Below are 22,658 nucleotides of genomic sequence, written 5' to 3' on the forward strand. Positions count from 1 at the left end.
TGTATAACTGAATCACTGTGCTGTACACCTGAAACTAACACAACAGTGTAAATCAACTATACTTCAATAAAATTAAAAAAGTAATAGTGGGCTTCCCTGGTGGCACAGTGGTTGGGAATCTGCCTGCCAATGCAGGGGACACGGGTTCGTGCCCTGGTCTGGGAAGATCCCACATGCTGCGGAGCGGCTGGGCACGTGATCCGCAATTACTGAGCCTGCGAGTCTGGAGCCTGTGCTCTGCAGCGGGAGAGGCCGCGATAGTGAGAGGCCCGCGCACCGCGATGAAGAGTGGCCCCTGCTTGCCGCAACTGGAGAAAGCCCTCTCACAGAAACGAAGACCCAACACAGCCATAAATAAATAAAAATATATATAAAAAAAAAAAGAAAGAAAAAAGTAATAGTACTTAATATGCTATTGCCAGATGTATACAGAATCATCCTGCTTAGTGTTATTTTCTCTTTGTTTACCGTTTCCTCCCAGAGAGTGTTCTGTTTAAATCTCTCATTCATTTATGTATCTGATAAATATTGACTGAGCATCATCTACATGCCAAGTGCTCATCTACTTAAGAAGTCGGCACACTGTGGTCCTTGGGCAAAATCCAGTCCACCACCAGTTTTTGTAAATGAAGTTTTACTGGAACACAGCCATGCTAGTCTGTTAACATATCATCTCTGGCTGCTTTTGTGCTACTGTGGCAGATCTGAGTAGTTGCAACAGAGACTCTTTGACCCACAAAGCCTTTTGAAGGAAGAGGATGGGCCCTGTTCTCAATAATGATGATACAGGGCTCGTGAGCTTAAAGAGTTAACATTGTGGGGAGGAGCGTGGTGCTGGAAAGAGACCCTAAGCAAGTGAAAAGATAAAAAATATACTGCTGTTACCAAGCAGATAAAGTAGAGAGATGTGTTGGAGAACGGGCAGGGGAGGCCTTCCTGAGGGGGATCCACATGATCAGATCTGAGTGATGGAGGGGGAATAAGAAGATCTGGGGTAGAGCCCTGAGTGAGGGAAGGGCACAAGCAAAGTCCTCATCTGGAACTAGGTTGGCATGTTCAAGGTGCAGAGAAAAGGAATAATAGGAGATGAAGTCAAATAGCAGTCAGGGGCTGGGTTAGTGGGGCCTCCTAGGCTGTGCTTAGTCATTGGATTTGTTCAAAAACCCTGGGGTACCTTTGGACGCTTTGAATCAGGGTGGGGACATGAACTGACATGTGTGTTCAGAGATCATTCTGGGTGTTAGGAAATGGATTGGAGGGGACAAGAGTAGAAACCAGGAGAATGACTAGGAGAAATCTAAGCGAGAGAAGATGGAGGCAATAGTGATGAGAAGTGGATTGATCTGGGACATCTTCTGGAATTATGGCCAGTGGGACATGCTAATGGATGATTGGATGTGAGTATGAGGGAAAATGAGGATTCGAGGTGAGTTAAGTGTTTGGATAGAGTAACGAAGGGAAGGGTGGTATTTTTATCTACCTGGAGAAGACTAAAGGTGGAACAAATTTGGATAGAGGTGTGGATGAAAAGTTTTGTTTTGGGAAAATTAAGATGCCTGTTAGGTATCCAAATGGAGATGTCAGATCAGCTATTGGATGTATTCTCTTGATGTGCTATCAAAATTTCAGTGATATCAGAATTGGAAATAAGAATTTTAGAGTCGTGTCATATGGATGCTTGCCATAGCCATGGGAATGAAAGAGATCTCCTAGGGATATAATACTGATAGAAAAGAGATGGCTACCAATTAGGTATAAACATTGCAAAGATATGCTCACAAAATGGGAAACATGAATTAGATCCAGATTCTAATTCTTCTCAGCCCCTTACCAGCCATGTAACCTTGGCCCTTTTACATCTTTGGTCCTCAGTTTTCTTGTGTTAAATTTTTTAAATCTATGACTTTTAGCTTCTGATTTAAATGATGATCACTTACCAAATCATGTTTCTTATCAAATCATGAGTCAGTTCTACTCGGAGGAACAAAGTTCCTTGATCTTCATGGGTTCTCACTTGAAATCATTTCCCAGATTGGTGTATCAAGGAGCAAAAATGTTGGGGATCCAATGTTTGGAAACTCTTGCTTGATCAGATATGATCACAGAGCACTGTTAGAGACTCTAACTTCCTCACACCCTCCCCACCTTGTGCTGACCATGTTGAACCAGCAATAAAACTCACTTTGTATAGTCATCTGAGTTGGTGTTGTGAGGGCAGCCATATCTCCATGCAGGGGAAAGCTATCTGCAGTCTTGAGTCCAGACTTTCAAGACCCCAGGACTCTGAACTCGGCTGAAGTCTGTCCAGGAGGCTTAGAACTTGGTAGTTCTCCAGTAACTACTGCCAGTGTTTTCAAAAAGGCTCAGACAATGGACCTCTGTCCCAACACCATTACCCTAAACTGCAGAAATGGAGATTGCTGGCCTCACTGACTATTCCCCAACCGAGCCAGCCAAGGAGGGTTTGATATCAGAGAGACAGCATTGAGCGGTGGCTTGAAGTGAGATCTTAGTTCCCTGCCCAGGAATTGAACCAGGGTAGCCTGGATAAAAACCAGGAATCCTAGCCATTAGTCCACCAGGGGCTAGAGGTTAGAAGTGAAATTCATTTGGCCCTTGCCCCCATTGAAAAATGCATTTCTCAAGAGGCAAAAACTGTAAAAACAGGTACAAAGTTTATTATTAGAGACACAGCACAACAAGCGGGAGAGCGCACAGAGAAACTATTAAGATAGAAGCAAGGCAGAAATACACACCCGGAGAGAGAAAGGGTGTGGGCATCCTCCCTAATGAGGAGGAGCACAGTAAAGAGGCGGTTGAATCATTTATATAGGGCTATTCTTCGGGGTCTTTGGCCAATTATCTGTTTTCTTTTTCTGCAGGTGACCTGCCTTAGGACCGTACACAACATGCGTGTGCAACTTTTTCCCAAGATGGATTCCAGCCCAGAGGCCTATGGGGGTGCTTGGCATCACCTATTCTAGGGTGGTGCCCCCTCCTTTTTGAACCCTGTGGAGACTTTCTGCACATGTGCAGTGCCTCCCTTGCCCAAGGATGGGAAATATGTGACCTCTGGACCCTTTACTCCAACAGGGTTTAGCCCCTCTCTGTTCCTGCCGTGACTGTTATCTTAAAGGGCCCTCAGGAATCAAAGCCTGGTTATTTACCCTGTTTTTGTTGTTATTTCTATTTCAAAGTGCAAACACGAGTTTGTAAATGCCTAACCTGGAGCCCATCTATCTCCTGCCTCAGGTTGATCTCAGGCCACTTTAGACTCTGTGACCAAAGGTTCTGTGTTTATAGAGTCACTGAAGCAAGTTACTTACCTTCTTTGAGCTTAGTTTCCCCTCTCTGTGAAATGCATGTAATATCAGCTTTACTGGGTAAAATTTAGGTTAATAGAGATCACCTCTGTGAGAATTTTAAGAGAGTCAGTGTTGATTTTCTTCTCCTGTGGAGTACACTCCTGGGCTGTCCTTAGCATGCTCTGCCCTGATAATTTCATGCAGTGAGGTGAGAAGTGAGAACTAGGGTCAGACTTGGGATGGATATCTCAGAGGATGAAAGGGGACACTAGAGCTGGGAGAAAGGAAGGAAAAAGAGGTAGAGGACACAAATCAATAAAATTAGAAATGAAAAAGGAGAAATCACAACTGACACTGCAGAAATACAAAGGATTAAAAGAGACTGCTAAAAACAGCTCTATGCCAATAAAATGGACAACCACGAAAAAATGGACAAGTTCTTGGAAAGGTACAATTTTCCAAGATTAAGCCAAGAAGAAATAGAAAATATAAACAGACCAATCACAAGTAATGAAATTGAAACTGTAATTTAAAATCTTCCAACAGGGCTTCCCTGGTGGCGCAGTGGTTGAGAGTCTGCCTGCCAATGCAGGGGACATGGGTTCGAGCCCTGGTCTGGGAAAGTCCCACATGCCGTGGAGCAACTAGGCCCGTGAGCCACAACTACTGAGCCTGCATGTCTGGAGCCTGTGCTCCACAACAAGAGAGGCTGGGACAGTGAGAGGCCCGCACACTGCGATGAAGAGTGGCCCCCGCCCACCGCAACTAGAGAAAGTCCTCGCACAGAAACGAAGACCCAACACAGCCAAAAATAAATAAATAAATTAATTAATTTTAAATAATCTTCCAACAAACAAAAGTCCAGGACCAGACGACCTCACAGGTGAATTCTATCAAATATTTAGAGAAGAGGTAACACCAATCCTTTGCAAACTATGCCAAAAAAATTGCAGAGAAAAGAACACTCCCAAACTTGTTCCACAAAACCACCATCAGCCTGATACCAAAACCAGAAAAAGATATCACAAAATAGAAAATTATAGACCAATATCAAGGATGAACATAGATGTAAAAATCCTGAACAAAATCCTAGCAAACAGAATCCAACAACATATTAAAAGTATCGTACACCATGATCAAGTGGGATTCATGCCAGGAATACAAGGATTCTTCAATATATGCAAATCAATCAGTGTGATACACTATATTAAAAAATTAAGGAATAAAAACCATATGATCATCTCAATAGATGCAGAAAAAGCTTTTGACAAAATTCAAAACCCATTTATGAAAAAAACTCTCCAGAGAATGGGCAAAGTGGGAACCTACCTCAATATAATAAAGGCCATATATGACAAACCCACGGCAAACGTCATACTCAATGGTGAAAAAGTGAAAGCATTTCACTAAGATCAGGAACAAGGCAAGGATGTCCACTCTTACTACTCTTATTCAACATAGTTTTGGAAGTCTTAGCCATGGCAATCAGAGAAGAAAAAGAAATAAAAGGAATACAAACTGGAAAAGAAGTTAAACTGTCACTGTTTGCAGATGACATGATACTATACATACAAAATCCTACAGATGCCAACAGAAAACTACTAGAACTAAACAATGAATTTGGTAAGGTTGCAGGATACAAAATTAATGCATAGAAATATCTGGCATTCCTATACACTAACAACGAAAAATCAGAATGAGAAATTAAGGAAACAATCCCATTTACCATCACAACAAAAAGAATAAAATACCTAGGAATAAACCTACTTAAAAAGGCAGAAGAATTGTACTCAGAAAAGTATAAGACACTGATGAAAGAAATCAAATATGACATAAACAGATGGAGGGAGAACTATACCATGTTCTGGGATTGGAAGAATCAATATTGTGAAAATGACTATACTACCCAAAGCAATCTACAGATTCAGTGCAATCCCTATCAAACTACCAATGGCATTCTTCACAGAATTAGAGCAAAAAATTTTACAATTTGTATGGAAACACAAAGGACCCCGAATAGCCAAAGCAATCTTGAGAAAGAAAAACAGAGCTGGAGGAATTAGGGTCCTCAACTTCAGACTATCCTACAAAGCTACAGCAATCAAGACAGTATGGTACTGGCACAAAAAATAGAAATATAGATCAATGGTAGGGCATAGAAAGCCTAGGGATAAACCCACGCAACTATGGTCACTTAATCTATGATGAAGGAGGCAAGAATATACAATTGAGAAAAAGTCTCTTCAATAAGTGGTGATGGGAAAACTGGACAATTACATGTAAAAGAATGAAATCAGAACACTACTAAACACCATAGACAAAAATAAAGTCCAAATGGATTAAAGACCTCAATGTAAGACCAGACACTATGAAACTCTTAGAGGAAAACATAGGAAAAACGCTCTTTGACATAAACCACAGCAAGATCTTTTTTGATCCACCTCCTAGAGTAATGGAAATAAAAACAAAAATAAACAAATGGGACCTAATGAAACTTAAAATCTTTTGCACAACAAGGGAAACCATAAACAAAATGAAAAGACAGCCCTCAGAATGGGAGAAAATATTTGGAACTGAAACAACAGACAAAGAATAAATCTCCAAAATATACAAACAGCTCATGGAGCTCAGTTTCAAAAAAACAACCCAATTAAAAAATGGGCAGAAGACTTAAATAGGCATTTCACCAAAGAAGACATACAGATGGCCAAGGGGCACATGAAAAGATGCTCAACATCACTAATTATTAGAGAAATGCAAATGAAAAGTACAATGAGGTATCACCTCACACTGGTCAGAATGGCCATTAGCAAAAACTCTGGAAACAATAAATGCCGAAGAGGGTGTGGTGAAAATGGAACCCTCCTGTAATGTTGGTGGGAATATAAATTGATACAGCCACTATGGAGAACAGTATGGAGGTTCCTTAAAAAACTAAAAATAGAACTACCCTATTACCCAGCAATCCCACTACTGGGCATATACTCTGAGAAAACCATAATTCAAAAAGAGACATGTACCCCAATGTTCACTGCAACACTATTTACAATAACCAGGACATGGAAGCAACCTAAATGTCCATCAACAGATGAATAGATAAAGAAGATGTGGTACATATATACAGTGGAATATTCCTCAGCCATAAAAAGAAAAGAAATTGCATTATTTGTAATGAGATGGATGGACCTAGAGCCTGTCATACAGAGTGAAGTACGTCAGAAAGAGAAAAACAAATACCATATGTTAACACATATATATGGAATCTAAAAAAAAAAGATAGTTCTGAAGAACCTAGGGGCAGGACAGGAATAAAGACGCAGACATAGAAAATGGACTTGAGGACACGGGGGTAGGGGGAAGGGTAAGCTGGGACGAAGTGAGAGTAGCACTTACATATATACATTACCAAATGTAAAATAGATAGCCAGTGGGAAGCAGCTGCATAGCACAGGGAGATTATCTCAGTGCTTTGAGATGACCTAGAGAGGTGGGATAGGGAGGGTGGGAGAGAGTCTCGAGAGGGAGGGGATATGGGGATATATGTATGCATATGGCTGATTCACTTTGTTGTACAACAGAAACTAACACAGCATTGTGAAGCAATTATACTCCAATAAAGATGTATAAGAAAAAAAGAATCATATTATTAAAGATCACCTTACCTCCGCCAACCCCGCCTAGGGACTAAATGTATTGAATTTAAACAAACTCCGTTTATCGTGCATTTATTTTGAGAAGAGGGTATAGTGTAAAAAGCATCAAATCAGTGAGGTCAGAGGCGTGAGACTGTACTTCCAGCTTGGCTTATGCCTGAGGTTTGGACACCTGCAGAATTTCTCTATCTAAACAACAGAAATGCTTACTCAAGTCCAGTGCATTTGAGTTAACTCAAACTTTGTGTTTTTGTTTGTTTGTTTCAATTTATTTTATTGAAGTAGAGTTGATTTACCATGTTGTGTCAATTTCTGCTGTACAGCAAAATGATTCAGTTATACATATATATACATTGTTTTTCATATTCTTTTCCATTATGGCTTATCCCAGGATACTGAATATAGTTCCCTGTGCTTTACAGTAGGAGATTGTTGTTTATCCATTCTATATATAATAGTTTGCATCTGCTAACCCCAAACTCCCAAGCTTTCCCTCCCCCACCAGTCCTCCCCCTTGGCAAGAACAAGTTTGAGTTAACTCAAACTTTAAAGTATTTATGATTCATCTTGAGATCTTGTTAAAATGAAAGTTCTGTTTCAGTACATCTGGAGTGGGGTCTCAGATTCCATGTTTCTAACAAGCTCCCAGCATCCTGATGTTGCTGCTTCAGGGACTGCATTTGAGGAACCAGGGTCTAGATTTCCTCAAGGTTGAAAATGTTATGATTTTATGGTAGGGGATATAGAAGGTGTATCTTTGTCACCATTCATTCATTCACTCAATAAATATTTGTCTGGTGCTCATCATGCATCAAGACCTGTGCCAGACATTGCGATTGTAGAGGTGGATGTGGCCCAATCCCGTTTAGAAAGTCACACTCTAGTCAAGGAGATAGATGAGCAAACAAAGATTTTTCAGAATCACTCTGACCCAGATTCCTGAAACAGCTATTTCTTTCATTTCCTTAAAATCCTTATTTATTCTCTGGCTAAGTTTCTTTTATTCATCCATCCTGAGGCCATCTTAAAAGAGATGATGTAGGGCGGATGCTGATTGTCATGTCTCTAATGAAAGGATGAACTCACAGAGTTCATCCTTTCATTACAGCCATGAGACCTTGATCAACCATGAGACCTTGGTCAACATTCTCGAGGCCTCAATTTTCCTCTTGGAAAATGAGGGGCATTGTACTTCACTCTCTTATCATGTGGGGTTCTCATGTAGGTTAGACTGAGATAATGGATGTGAAATGTGTTTGAAACTGTAAAGTGATGTCTAAATGGAAAGGGATTTTCAGCTTATCACATGCACATGCAGGATGGTGTTATCTATCCATAATGATAAAAATGATATAAATTCAAATGTCTCAAAAGTGGGACTGCAGTAAGGTTAAGGCCATATGACTACTTCCAGCCAATGGAACTAGTTGTCAGTTCTAGGCCATGGCAGTTAAGAGCCAATGTGCCTCCCTGTTCCCTCCCTTCCCCTGGTGCAGACACCCTGAAGGCCACATGTACAAGATTATGTAACTACATGATGGAAGCAGCACCAATTTCCAAGTCACCATTTGGAGGAGAACCACATAGGAGGGCCACCTTAATCTTGGAGTTATTTATTATCACAGAATAGCTTATCTTATCCTGACTAAGAGTACAGTTAACTCCTTCAGGCTTTCTATGCATTTTGATATATATGCAATCACAAATATATAGTATTTACCTTGTGTATTTTTGCCATAAATGTTGTCTTACTGTATATATTGTAGTGCAACTTATTTTCACTCAATAATATATTGGAGATATGTTTTAAGTTGTTTCATAATGTTCTACCTTATTCTTTCAGCAGATACAAAATATTTGTATTAGACATGTAGCCTTTCCTACATTGATAGATATTCCATTTTTCACTCATTTTTTTTCTCAAACAATATTGAAATAACTATATTTGTTCCTTGGTGTACATGTGGGTGATGTTTTAGAATAGATCCTGAGTTATAGTGCCTGTGTTAATAAATGTTAATAAATACTGCCAAATTGCCCTCCAAATTAACTGTTTTTGTATAAACTATTTGTGTACTTCTTTTGCTTTTGCATTCAGTATAAACTGAATTCATATTCCCACCAGCAGTTATGTGAGAGTGTCCATTCCCCATATCTTCCTATTACTTCTTAAGTAAGAATATCTAAAATTCATTGTTTTTATCTATTGCTATGTAACAAACCACCCCCAAACTTAGGAGCTTGAAACAACAGTCATTTTATTATTTCTCATGACTCTGTAGCTTTACTGGATTCCTTTGGGCAGTTCTGCTGCTGTCTATGTCACAGGCAGGGGCTGCAGTTATCTGGGGACTCAGCTGCCCTAGAATGTCTGAGATGGCTCATTCTTGTGGCTGCTGTTTTTTGTCTTCTCCGTGTGGCTTGGACATCTCATAGAAAAGCAGCTGGATTTCTGGAAAGGAAGCAGAAGCTGCCAGTTCTCTTAAGGCCTGGACTCTGAAGTCCCTAGCATCATTTCCCTCACATCGGTCAAAGCACCCAGGTTCAAGGGCAAAAGAACTCAGAAATTTTTGGTGGCCATCTTTAGAGGCTATTTACATAGTTATTGTACTATCAAAACAATATTTGTTTCTTTGAGTTTGAACAAAGTTGAAGAAATGGTATCTGCAAAACTTCCAATAAACTAGTGGAACTTAAAGTGTTGGATTCTTGATTATGAAGTGAATGTGCTTTGTTCTGATCAAGCTGGAGAAATATGTAGTTTTGCTAGGAATTCTCTCAGCTTGAAGGTCAGTCACCTGACCAGTGACTCTGTAAGTCAAAGTGTGAACAAGCCATAATTTCTTCACCTTCTAACACTGTCTAAATATACCAGTAGAAAATAAAATGAAGACACAGGTTCAGGTTGTTTCCAGCTATCTATCATGTATCTGGGAGCTTCAAGGTTAGATATGATGGAAAGAATTCAAAATAAATGATTCAGATGTGTGCAAGTCTACATCATTCAGAGTGACAGCTCATTAGTTAATCTTCTGCTCCAGAGATGGGTTAGGAGGTGAGGCAGATGAAGGGGTTCTGGTGGTAGGGTGGCACAGAGGCTCAGGGGCAAGTCCACTGATGCCCCAAGTATAACACATGGATCAGGAAGGCTTTCCTGACTTGTGGTCTTGATTTAGCTCCACCATTGCAGTGTGGTCCCTGGAAAGATGGGAGGAAATAGGAACCAGAATCAAGGAATCAGAGTTTGGGCTAAAGGGGGAAGAAGGAGGTATTTATCATCTCCATCTGCTTATGGTTCTGAGAAAGGACACTTTCTTTCTGCCTATTCTAGAGAAGATGTCTATGAAAATATTCATGTCTTGGTTGTATTACATTAAATTTGCTGGAGGAAGGCCATTAAGCACCAAATTGATGGCTTCCTAAAATGTTGGGACACTGAGTTTAGAAATACAAAAAGTTTATTAAGAAGTAACATCTCTGAAAGGGAAAAGGAGAGAGTGGGATTGGGCAAAGAGAGTTTAGATTGTGATGCTGAATTGGCAAAGTGTCTGCTAGCCCAATGGGGAGTTTGGGGTGTGGTGGAAATTGTCCACTAGAGAAGTCCTGCATTGGTTGGAAATGGCTAGTTCTTATACCACGTGTCCTGCTTAGTTATTAGCTGGGGGCTACCCCCAGGATAACAAGACCTCCACTACCATTGCTTTAGTCAGTCATTGGCTGGGGACTGTCCCCAGAATAGTATGCCCTTGCCTTGAAAGTGTAGGTAGCCCATGAGAGTGCTTACAGCTGGAAGGTGTCAGCCAATCATAATCCTTCCAGATGGACCATGAGTTCTATCTTGAAGGAGGATCTGACTAGTGCTTTTCTGTGTCTGCCACAAGTAACTTATCTTTCTCCATTTAAAAAAAAATTCTTCAAAGCAGCGTTGCAAAATCAAGATGTTCTCTGCTGTTGATTTTATCATCAGACTCTTGGTTGCAAGTGTTTAAGAGCAACTTGAACTTGCATAGGTGAAAAGGGGAGTTTATTGCTCATGTCATTAAACCATGGCAAGGCCAGAAATGCCTGAAACCAGAAACTCAGATGCTCCCAAGGTGGTCACTGCCTTTTTTCTCAACTTCTCTTAGTATAGTGGGTTTTTCTTTGAAAGTGCTAGAAAATATATCTGCCTGGAATTCTCTATTCTCATTCCTGCCAACAGAGAGGAAGGGTCTATTCCTCTTGGTTCTAGTTTTAAAAATCTCAAGAAAGGGGCCTTCCCTGTGGTCCAGTGGGTAAGACTCTGTGTTCCCAATGCAGGGAGCCCAGGTTCGATCCCTGGTCGGGGAACTAGATCCCGCATGCATGCCGCAACTGAGAGTCTGCTTGCCACAACTAAGAGCCCACATGCCACAACTAAGAAGTTTGCATGTCACAACTGAGAAGTCTGCATGCCACAACTAAAGATCCCACAGGCCACAACTAAGACCCGGCACAGGCAAAATAATTAATTAATTAATTAATTAATTAATTAATTAATTTTTTAAAATTCTCAAGAAAGTATTCTATGGGGCCTGCTGGGGTTGTATGCCTATTTCTGGATCAACCAGTGATGCCAAGGAGGCAAGGTAGAAAGCTGGCAACTACCTGATCCAAAGGAGTACATCCTAGAAGTAGGAATGGGGTTGGGAAGGTGATGCAAATAGTTGCCTACATTAACCCCTCCACACACTTTTCCCTAGTCCCAGCTTCATTTTCTAATTATTTCCAACAGACAGTCAGCTTAAAGGTGGATGAATGCTCAGTGTTAATCAGGCTCTTTGAACAGCATTTAGGTCGCTTGAGGCTTCATAACTTGAGATCAGTGTTTCTCAGCCTGTTTTAGTTGGTGTCTCCTTGGAAAGAAAATAGAATGTCAAACCTCATTCTTCCAGCCAGAAGAGATACAGACACTCTTACCTCATCCACTGCTTTGAGAAACTCCACAGCTAAGATTTGTTCCGTTTTATTTTTCTATAGTTTTTGTATCAGGGGCATTGTAGCAAAACAAACACCTCAAAACTCAGTGGCTTCAAGTAACAGCATTTATTTTTGCTCACAGGTCTATGGGCTGGTTGGTGTTTCAACAGGACTCACACATGCATCTGTGCTCAGCTATGGGGTGGGTGGCCACTTTGATCGAGACTGGGTTTGCTCACATGTCTGGGTGGTGGCTGGTTATGGGCTGGTCTAGGTTGGCCTCATCTGAGACAGCTGAGCCCTGCTCCTCTGGGTGGGTTCTTGTCCTCCAGCAGGGTAGCCCAGGCTTTTTCATATGGTGGTGACAGAATTCCAAGAGAATGGAAAGAAGTGTGCAAAACCTCTTGACCTGGACCTGGAACTGGAAAAACATCAAAACAGTCCAGATTCAAGGGGTGAGAAAATAAACTCCACCTCTTGATGGAAGGAGCTGCAAAGCCACATTGCAAAAGATGCAGATGCAGGGAAACATGAAGAATTATGGCCAATTTTGCAAGAAACGTACCACAGGAATAAAAAAACAAAAAACAAAAACTAAACACACCTTACATTTTTTTCCAAAATATGGTCTTTTATTATAAAATTTAAAAATTACACTATACCTGCATTCTCCCTTTATGTATAACTTCTTCACCTCCTACTACCCTCCCTCCCTTGACGCATCATCCACCTATACATCCCAGATGAGAAGGACTCAGAAGTTGGAGAGATTTCAGAGAAGAGAAATTCTCCACTTGACTAAAAAAGCAACACAGATGCTGGATTTACTGTGAGTGGGAGGAGGACTCTTAGATATATCAATGAAAGGGAAAAGGAGATGAAGTTATCTTTGCAAAATGAGGGGGTATGGCTGGATGACTCTTCACACATTGCCAGAATGGCCCATGTTGATTCACTCTACCATTTCCCCTTTTCACAGATTCCCCCCAAATAAGAGAGGGGGGCAGTCAGAGGAATGGGTCTAAAAAGCACTCAAATTGTAAAACAAAATAGATTTGTGAAATAGTAGCATAGAGTTAGAGAGAGCAGAAGAGAAAAACAGCATTTATTAAGTTCCTCTGATATGCTAGACTTTGAACTCTGCATCTGCTGATGTATTTCACCTTTCCTACAACCCGTGTACCAAGTAATATCACCCCTATTTTGCAGATGAAATGGAGACTCAGGAATATTAAGAAATATGCCCAAGTTTCACAGTTAGTTAGTGGCAACTCTGCTGTTGTTTATTTATGGAAGGGTGAGGAATAGCATGGGGTTGGCAACAGAGTTTTGCAGGCACTGGTCAGGGAGGAGTTGCCAAGTTCTGTGGTGATGATTATGAGCTTCTTGAAGACCTGTCCTGCAACACCTTCACCTTTGTATCCCACTGCTCAACACAGTTCCTGGAGGTATAATCATGTATTGTTCTGCAAATAATAACATGAGGGCTCCGTTGATGTGTAATGGTCAGAGCACAATTGAAGTGCTGGGGAACAGTCATGAATATGAGGCACGGTGAGGACCATGGGAAAATAGAAATGAAAGCCAGAGCCAGGAGTCCACGGCTGCAGAAGGGGGCCAGGCCTGAGTGAGGAGGGAAGCTACTGGAGTCCAGCTCTCTCCACCCAATGGAATTGGACACTAAAGCCCCCTGGAGTTGTTAGAACCAGTACCGAAGCTTCTCTCATGGCCCAAGAGAAGGAAGCATCAGCTTTGCCACAGCTGGGGGGGAACAGTCAGTAATAATGGAAAAGAGAGTATTCTAAGAGTGGAATGAAGTACAGGAAATCGAGACTAACTTTGGACTGCTTCTGTGGGTCATGAGGGAATCCTGTCTTATCACAAACCGACAGGCACCTGGCACTAATCAGTAACTGCAGCAGAGGATGGAACAAGTGTCCACAGACTCCAGTGGGTTTAATTTGTGTGTCTTATTTTTAAATTAAGCAACCAGTAGTAGTACAATGGAAAACTTTCTTCTAAAAATGATAGAAAGTATAAAAATACCCAGGAAAAATTGTCTGTAAGACCTGAAGTTTTGCTAGTAGATGATTTATCAGTGTGATTCCAGTTATCATAACAAACCAGCCCAAGACTCAATGGCATAAAATAACTTTCTTCTCAGGCTCACAGATTCTGTGGGTCAGGAATACAAACAGGCACAGGATTCTCTGATGCTCCTTGAGGTCTGGGTCCTCAGATTCAAACTCTGGGGTCTCTCAATGGCTTGGGGGGCTTGAATCACCTGGAGGCTTCTTGACTCCATGGTGACAGTCGATCCTGGCTGTTAGCTGGAACTTCAGCTGGGCTCTCAGCTTGAACACCTACATGTGGCCTCTCCATGTGGTCTAGTTTGGGCTTCCTTATATATGGTGCCTAGATTCCAAGAGAAGTGTCCCAGAAGAGGATGGTAAATGTGAATGGCATTTTTACAATGTAGCCTCAGAAGCTGCATAGCATTCTCCTGCCCTATTGGTTGAGGAAGCCACAAGAATTTGCCAGAGTTTAAGCGGACGGAACACAGACCTCACCACTCACTGGAGGAGTATCAAGGCACAGCGTAAGAAGGGCATGAAGGTTAAGGGAGAATGTTGTGGTCATTTTTGGAAAACACAGTCCTTCTCAAATGCCCATTCCCTTTTTATGGTTTAATGGCAGTGCTTGTCATAACCAACATCCTTCCTGGCACTTAATACATCAGCACCATCCTGGATGTGAGGAGAGCTTCTGGCAGAACTCATCCTAAGAGAGCACCTTCGGTTGGAAATCAAGTGGTCAGAATTCCAGATCCAGCTCTGCCACGACTAACTGGATCTTGGCCCCTCATCTGTAAAGTTCAAGAGGTCTAAGAAATTAAGAACTCTGCTCTTATTAGGGAAGGAAACTTGCTCCCTGGGCATTAAGTTGGATTCTCAAACCTTATCAAAGGTGGTCTTTATACCAATTATCTCATACCTCCTTCTAAAAGAACCTCCCCTCGCCCTATCCCCAAAGACATGACCCAGCTCCGCACCCCCAACCAGGTCGGCAGTTTGTACCTGGGAACCACCTCCCTTAAGCTGGTTCCACTGGAGTTCCCCTCTTGGGAATCTGTAATTCCCAAGACTAGTTAGGTGGTGCTGGGCATTGGAGTGAGAAGTCATGCTGAACTGTTATTAGCCATTTCCCACCATAGGCCACTGAAATACAGAATATCGTTTTGCAGAAAGCAATATTTTGTGGAGGCAGAGTCAGAAGAGAGAGAGAGAGAGTGAGCGATGGGATGAGTAACACTGTGGTTTTATGGGCCCTGGTTTCAGTCTCTCATAATATCTAGCTGTGCTTTATCCATTTCAGTTCTAAGAAATCCCTGCAGTTTCTGGAAATTACCCATTTGCTTGAGAAGTACAAATGGGATTCTATTCTTTTCAACAAACTGTGCCTGACCAAGATGCATATTCCAACTTCAGTGTAATGAACTTGACAGTATAACCCAAATGAGATCCATGCATTTCAGACACTCTTCCTTCCCAGCTCTCACCATTCACGTCTTGGATGAGTCTCACCCTGAAGTTTATTATTCGGTGAAGATATAGAACAGAGAAGGAGAACATTTGTAAGTATCAGTCCTGGAAGAGACCTTGTAGACAGTCTAGACACCAAACCTCTCACATTGGAGGGAACCAAGTGCAGAGAGGGGAAGTGACTTGCCCAAGGTTGTGGATTATTATCGGTGGAGGTGGCATGAAAAACAACATCTGATTGTTATTTCAGCACCTGTTTGACTTTAAATCAGCCAGAGCTACCTAGGAGAGAGACAGCCGCAGACTGAACAATCAAACACATATTCTGCATCGCTTTTCTCTGCTCCTCTGTTTCCTGGGAGTCAGGCTCTGTAGGGAAATCTTTACTGCTCGAAATGACAGACGTTTCGTTATTACCCTGATGCAGGGGCAGTGAGGGTAGGGGGGAATAAATGAGGCTCATCTAGGGGTCAAACTAAATTTGTGCAAGCCCAGCATGTTTCTGAAAACTCTAGCCACATAACTGAGGCTATAACATGCATAAACATTGAAAGCGCTTGTTGACCTCCCAGTGGGGGAGGGGAATCGATATGCTGTCATTTCAAGGCCACTTCTAGTTCTGTGACTCTCATTATGTTGTACCAAAAAGACAAAGGTGCTTCTTTTAAAATTTTTATTCTGGACTATTTTAAACATATACAAATAGTGAAATGGATATCCAGACAACAAAGATTTTTTAAAAAGCTTTATTGATGTAATTAGCATAAAATAGCTTGCATATATTTTAGGTGTACAATTTGAAAAGTTTTGATATAATACACAGAGTTGTGAACCCATCAACACAATCCAAGATAATGAACATATTTTTTACACTCCCCCCAAAGTTTCCTCAAGTCTCTTTGTAATCTCTCCCTGTGGCAACTCCCCACGATTTCTTCCCCGTCTCTCTTTTCCCTGTCCACAGGCAGCCACTATCTGCTTTCTGTCACTATAAATTTGCTTACGTTTTCTAGAGGTTTATATAAATACATTCATTATGTACTCTTTTTAGCATCTAATTTCTTTGACTCAGCATAATTATTTTGAGATTCATCTATGCTGTGTGTCTCAATGGTTCATTCCTTTTTTATTGATGAGTAGTATTCCCTGTATGGCTATGTTCCTGGTGAATTTAAGGTTCTTTCTTCATCACGAAAGAATTCGGAGATGAAGCAGGGAGGCTAAGAAAGTAAAGTAAGAATTTAAGCAAGAATATGTTCTCAGAGGGAGAGCAGGCAAACAGGTGAGGAGCTGCCGCCCTGGGTTTCTTTGGCAAGCCAGTTATGAGGGGCATACAAATGAAGGGGCAGAATATTCACTGGGGAAGGAGGAGTTTGGGGGTCGTATTCCCTGATTTTCATCCCAGCTCCATCTTCCCAAGGGGAGGAGGGATTTTTGTCCTTATTTAACTTAAATCAGAAGTATCATGGCATCAGTTCATGATGGGAACTTCTTATCCGTAAGACTAATTTTATTGTAATGAGAGCAGAATGAGCAATAGGTTACATTTGGACGCAGGAGATTCCCACCTTTCCCCACATTTCTTTGTCTGCTTCCAGGACACTTATCACCCAAAATGTGTGGTTTCCTGTCAGTCTGGAGGTGCCTGCTTTTCTTTGTCTGCCCATGGACCCCCGCTGTTTACAAGATGCATGATTTCCTGCCACCTGGCCCCTGCCCCATTTCTCTGCTTGTACCTAGCTACCTGCCTGCTGTAACTGATACACCAAAGTTTGTTTATCTAGTCACCTGTTGATGAGCATTTGCATTATTTCTACCTTTTGGCTATTGCAAATAAAGGTGAACATTTGTGTACAAACCTCTGTGGGGACATATGTTTTCTTTTCTTTTGAGTAAATCCTGGAGTAAAATGACTAGATCATATCTTAGGTGCATGTTTAACCTGTTAAGAAATTGCCAAACTATCTTCCAAAATATTTGTAGCATTTTGCATTCCCACCCGCACTACAAAAGTGTTCCTCTATGTCCTTTCCAACATTTGCTATGGTCAGTTTTAAAAGTTTCAGCCACTCTAATAGATATTAGTGGTATCAGATTGAGATTTTATTTTTTAAGTTTCTAATTGAAATTTAATTATGTTGAGCATCTTTTTGTGTGTTTATTTGACATCTACATACCTTTCTTGATGAGTTGTATATTCAAACCTCACTCTCAAGTTCGGTGGTTTGTCTTCTTGGTATTTATTTTTTGTAGGTCTTTATATACTTGGATTTATGTTCTTTATCACATATATACTTTGCAAATATTTCTCCCAATCTGTGGTTTGTCTTTTCATTCTCTTAACAGTGGTTTTAGAAGAGCAAACATTTTTAATTTTAGTAAAATCTAATTTATCAACTGTTTCTTTTATGGATCATGCTTTCAGTATCCTAAGACATCTTTACCTAATTCAAGATCACAAAGATTTTCTCTTATGTCTTCTTTTAGAATTTTTAGCTTCAAGTTTTATATTTAAGGCTGTGATCCATTTCAATTAATTTTTATGTATGATGCAAGATTGGATTAAAGTTTATTTTCTTTGCATATCCAATAATTCTGGTACCATTTATTGGCGAGACTATTATTTCTCCAGTAAATTGCCTTTGCACTTGTTAAAATGATCCTGGAAGAGTCAAGGAGGAGATGGCATTTGATCGGATTTTGAAGGATAGATAGCTTTGAGGAAGACAGTCCTTTCAACTCCCATTCAGACCCATAAGAATGGGCCTTGGGCCTTCGCAAGAGTTAAAAGAGCCCACACAGCCTGTGCTGGGCTTATCCCCTTATCTTTCCTGGTTTCAGGTGCAATGAGTAGTTTTGTCTGTGCCTAAAATGTGAGTAACATGACACCTGGCCAGACCTACTGTTATATCTGTCCTCCATGAGGAAGGATAGGTTTCCTTCCACTGCAGCACAAGAGGGGCAAACTGTCCTCTACTGGCTGCTAGGAGAGACCCGTTGGCCATGAAGGAATGACACCCACTACTGAGGCTGATCTTGCTTTGTCTCTTATCTATGTAAGGAAGGTGTTGTTCCACCCAGTGTTTGACTGTGTTGTGTTTTCCTTGGCAACTCTGATACCAAAATACCATCGCTTAGAGTCCTCCCCTGGGATTGGTAACTAGTGCATGGCATTCTGCTCCCTTGGGATTGACAACTGGTACATGGTACTCTGCTTGACAACTAGGACTGTAATGTTTGGGTGAAAGGAAAGTCAATGCCAGGAGGTTAGACAGTGTGGAACTCACAGAGGAACAGCAGCACAGTCCTCTGGGCATCAGACCCTTAGAATCAAATGTGATCCTAAAGATCTTTCTAGATGAATCTCCTCCTGTAACACTGTTTAAGAACTCTCCATTGGCTTCCCATCACCTACATACCAGCACCCTCATGATCTGGCCTGATTCATCTCTTGCCAGATCCTGCAACCCTACTGTCCCAACTCAAGATTCAGATAAACCAAATGGTTTCCAGTTTTCTGCAGCAGCCAAGCTCTCTCTAGACTATAGGACTTAGTACATCCTATTCCCTCTGCCTGGAACCTCTTCCTCCTTTTCCCTCGACTCTCTTTCCCCAACTATTTCCAATAGTCTCTGAGGATTCAGCTTTTGAGGTTTCCTCAAACCCCAACTCTATGCACCTATAAGTTATGTTGCTAATCAGTGTTGGTTACATGATTTGCAGAGCCTAGTAGAAAACAAAACTTTGGGGTCCCTTTTTAAAAAAGTAGAGGCCATTAAAAGTACAACAATATAAAGCCTTTTCTTTCAGAGTCTCTTTCTATTTGTTTGCTATTTGCTATTGATGTGCTATTTAATATCATTCTAAGTAAAGGAAATTTAAATTTTACAGTGTTAATTAACATGAATTTTGTCATTCATCTCTATAGTGTGCAATGCCAGTTTTATATAAGAACATTTACCTCATATGTAGGATCACCAAAATCACAGAATACATGTTTCAGTGTGTACATGCATATGTATTTTGTTCCTATCAGACAGTGGAAAATATGCACAAAACTAACTCAACACTTTAAATTTCATTTCTTGATAAACACACATTTATCAGCACTCTCTACTTTCAGCTACTGATGAATAAGAAAGGACTAAGGATAAATAGTTGGCTGATACACGGAAGTAATATGGATTAAAAAGAATATAATAGTGTTTCTTGGCCATACATATTTGTTAGAATGCGATTGCCTTCTTTCTGTTGTTTGCTGTGACTTTTGGTTAGAAGTGTAAGTGTGGCCTCTTGGAGCTGTCAGCTGTCCTTCCTCCCCTACTCATGTAATCAAAGACATAACAACCTTATCCTGCACTCATTCTGAGTCTCACTGAGCTCCCATGCATTGTGAGCCCACTGGCATTACTGGGTCAGAGTATATGCTGTATATGAATGAGTACATATACAGAGTGGATGCTGTATGTGAATGAGGCGGCAAGGAGCAGTGAACATGAATATTATACATGTCTCCTTCTGCTCACACATGCTCTATTGTTCCATAAAATTTCACTTAAAAAATACAAATTTGAAGATAAAGCTACCAAGATTTTCAAGATGGTGTTAGTAGAGCTTAGTTCTTCTGAGCGTGAGGCCCGGTGTGGCTGCACAGGTCATCCGCCTGTGAAGACAGCTCTAGTGCTAATGATCATTAATCATTGCATCATAAATGCCTGATATTGTAGTAGAGTTCCAGGAAGTGTTCTCCAGAGAAACAGAATTTATCTATCTATCTATCTATCGATCGATCTATCATCTACCTACCTACCTATCTGTCTATCTATCTGCTAGGGACTCAGGAAGAGTTAATGTTGCAACTCGAGTCTTAAGGCAGTCTGAAAGCAGAATTCCTTCTTCCTTGGGAGACCTCAGTCTTAAGGTCTTCAACTGATTAGATGAGGCTCACCCATATTATGGAAGACTCAAAGTCTACTGATTTTGTTAAGCACATCTCAAAAATACCTTCATAGCAACATTTCATCTGTGTTTGAGCAAAAGCTGGTGCCATTAACCTAGCCAAGTTGACACAGACAACCAATTGCCACAGAAATAGAGCCTGAGAAGGGTATCAATCAGAGTGCAGGAGGTTTTATTAAAGAACTCTCTGGGATCAATACTTGTGGAAAGGAAGGGAAGGAAGCAGGATTGGTCAGAGGAAGAAGGTGAGCTGTAATACAGTCCCAATGTCAGCCAACCCATGGGAAAATCTGAAGAGGAGTGACCCTTCAGAAGTGACACAGTTTGGAGCAAGGGGACTGTGCCTTTAGATACTTAAGCTGATCATATTGGCTGTGAACTCTCAGGAAGAGGGCATGACATTGGGCGAGGGGATTCTCTTTGGTCTAGGCGTTCCCTCTAAGGGACTGCCCGTACTTCTGGCAGCTGGGGGATAAGTCTTTTGACACCAAAGGGAGATCTGGGTGCCACATCAAAACATCTACTATGCTTAACCTCCTTTTCCTGTTGTCTCCTCACCCCCACGCTCCCCACCCCACCCCACAGACTATATAGTCTTTGAGAATCAGGATCTCCTTCTATTTCTTCTGTATTTCCAACACAGAGCCCATTGTCTGGCACATATCAGGCACTCAACAAATATTTATTAAATGAATCAACAAAGATCTTGAGCAAAAAATAATTTCCTCTAATAAAGAGTATATAGCTAGGAGAGAATGACTGAATATCTATACTGCTTTTCCCAATTTCCACAGCTCTTTCACATTTGTCTCATTTAAACTTCACCTCAACTTGGTGAGGTAGGGAATGATTGTTCTCATTTTCTAGATGAAGAAACTGAAGCTCAGAGAAACAAAATGGTTTGCCTATGATCACAGAGTTAATGAGTGGCTTTTGCAAGATTTCTTTTGCTGCAGCTTGTAGGGATTGTGTTATGTGAACTAAATGCATCCCAACTTTCTTATCTCCTGAGACCTGGCTCTCATAGTCGTGCTCTAAGAACAGAGTGAACAGTCAATGCCCTACCTTCTTTTAGCTGCTCAAAAGATGCTACTGACATGTGTTTCCAGAAGCAGCAGGAGTTAAGGGAGCTCTACCTTTCTGGACTTTACTGTGACTACTGGTGTCAACAGTGGTTTAGGTGGCCTCCTCAGGGATGGAACTAGTACCTCGTCCTCTTTATATCACCACACTCTAACTACCAAGGTAACTGGCTACTGATAAGACAAGGTCAGGCTTGAGGCTATTGGGAGGAGAGAGATTTGTGAGAGCTCTTCCAAAACAGTTTCTCCTTTTACTTCCATAGTGCTGACCTTTAAAAATCCTGCAGACCATCAGATGAAAATAAAAATAGCCTTTCTTGGTATTGAATAATCTGATTTCCCTTGACAAAGAGGTCATAGATTTCCCTCTTTGGTATCTTCTTTTTTATTAACTAGCCAAATCTGTTGAGGAAAGAGCATTCAACTCTTTGGAGGAAGAAAAATGGAAGTATTTAGGTAAAGGACATCTTTTTTTAAAGCTCTTAAAAGGTGACTTCCATTTGATCTTATAGAACTCATAAAGTATAGATCTGTGGGTTGGAATGATATCAGCAGAACTAAACTTTATTTTTTGAAAGCAAATAACTTGTACCAAATATGTCTTCTAGTGCTTGCTAACAAGGAAATTAAAACCAAAAGTCAAGAGCTGTAATGGGAAAACAATAGATTCAGATACAGGTGGATTTTAGTCCATTTACTAGCTCTGTGACTCTAAACCTTAGTTCCTCAACTGTAAAAGATGAATAAAAATATATGCTTTATTGAACTATTGCTCAGGTCAGATAAAATGTAAGTGAAAGTTCTCTTCAAAGAGTAAAGTGATCTTTACTAAAGTACTTTATTGGTTTTAGTATAAGGATGAAAACAGACTTCTAAAGGCCTGTACTAATTGGAATTATTGAGTACCAGGTCTTATGTTTAATTGTACACCATGCTTAATCTAATCATGAGTAGCATGACAGCCTCCTGGATTATTATACCAATCATTTGGATTCTAGGAAGTCTTTTGATATTATTTGAGTCTAAAAAATTTGAGTAATAAAGGCGTGTTTTTCCAAAATTAAATCACTCATTTTATATATACAGTTCCATGAGTTTTGACAAATGTAGATGCCCATGTAACCACCACCATAAACAAGGTATAGAATATTTTCATCATCCCCTGAAATTCCCTTGTGC

This window comes from Balaenoptera musculus, chromosome 4 (genome assembly GCF_009873245.2).
Source record: "Balaenoptera musculus isolate JJ_BM4_2016_0621 chromosome 4, mBalMus1.pri.v3, whole genome shotgun sequence".
NCBI lineage: Eukaryota > Metazoa > Chordata > Mammalia > Artiodactyla > Balaenopteridae > Balaenoptera > Balaenoptera musculus.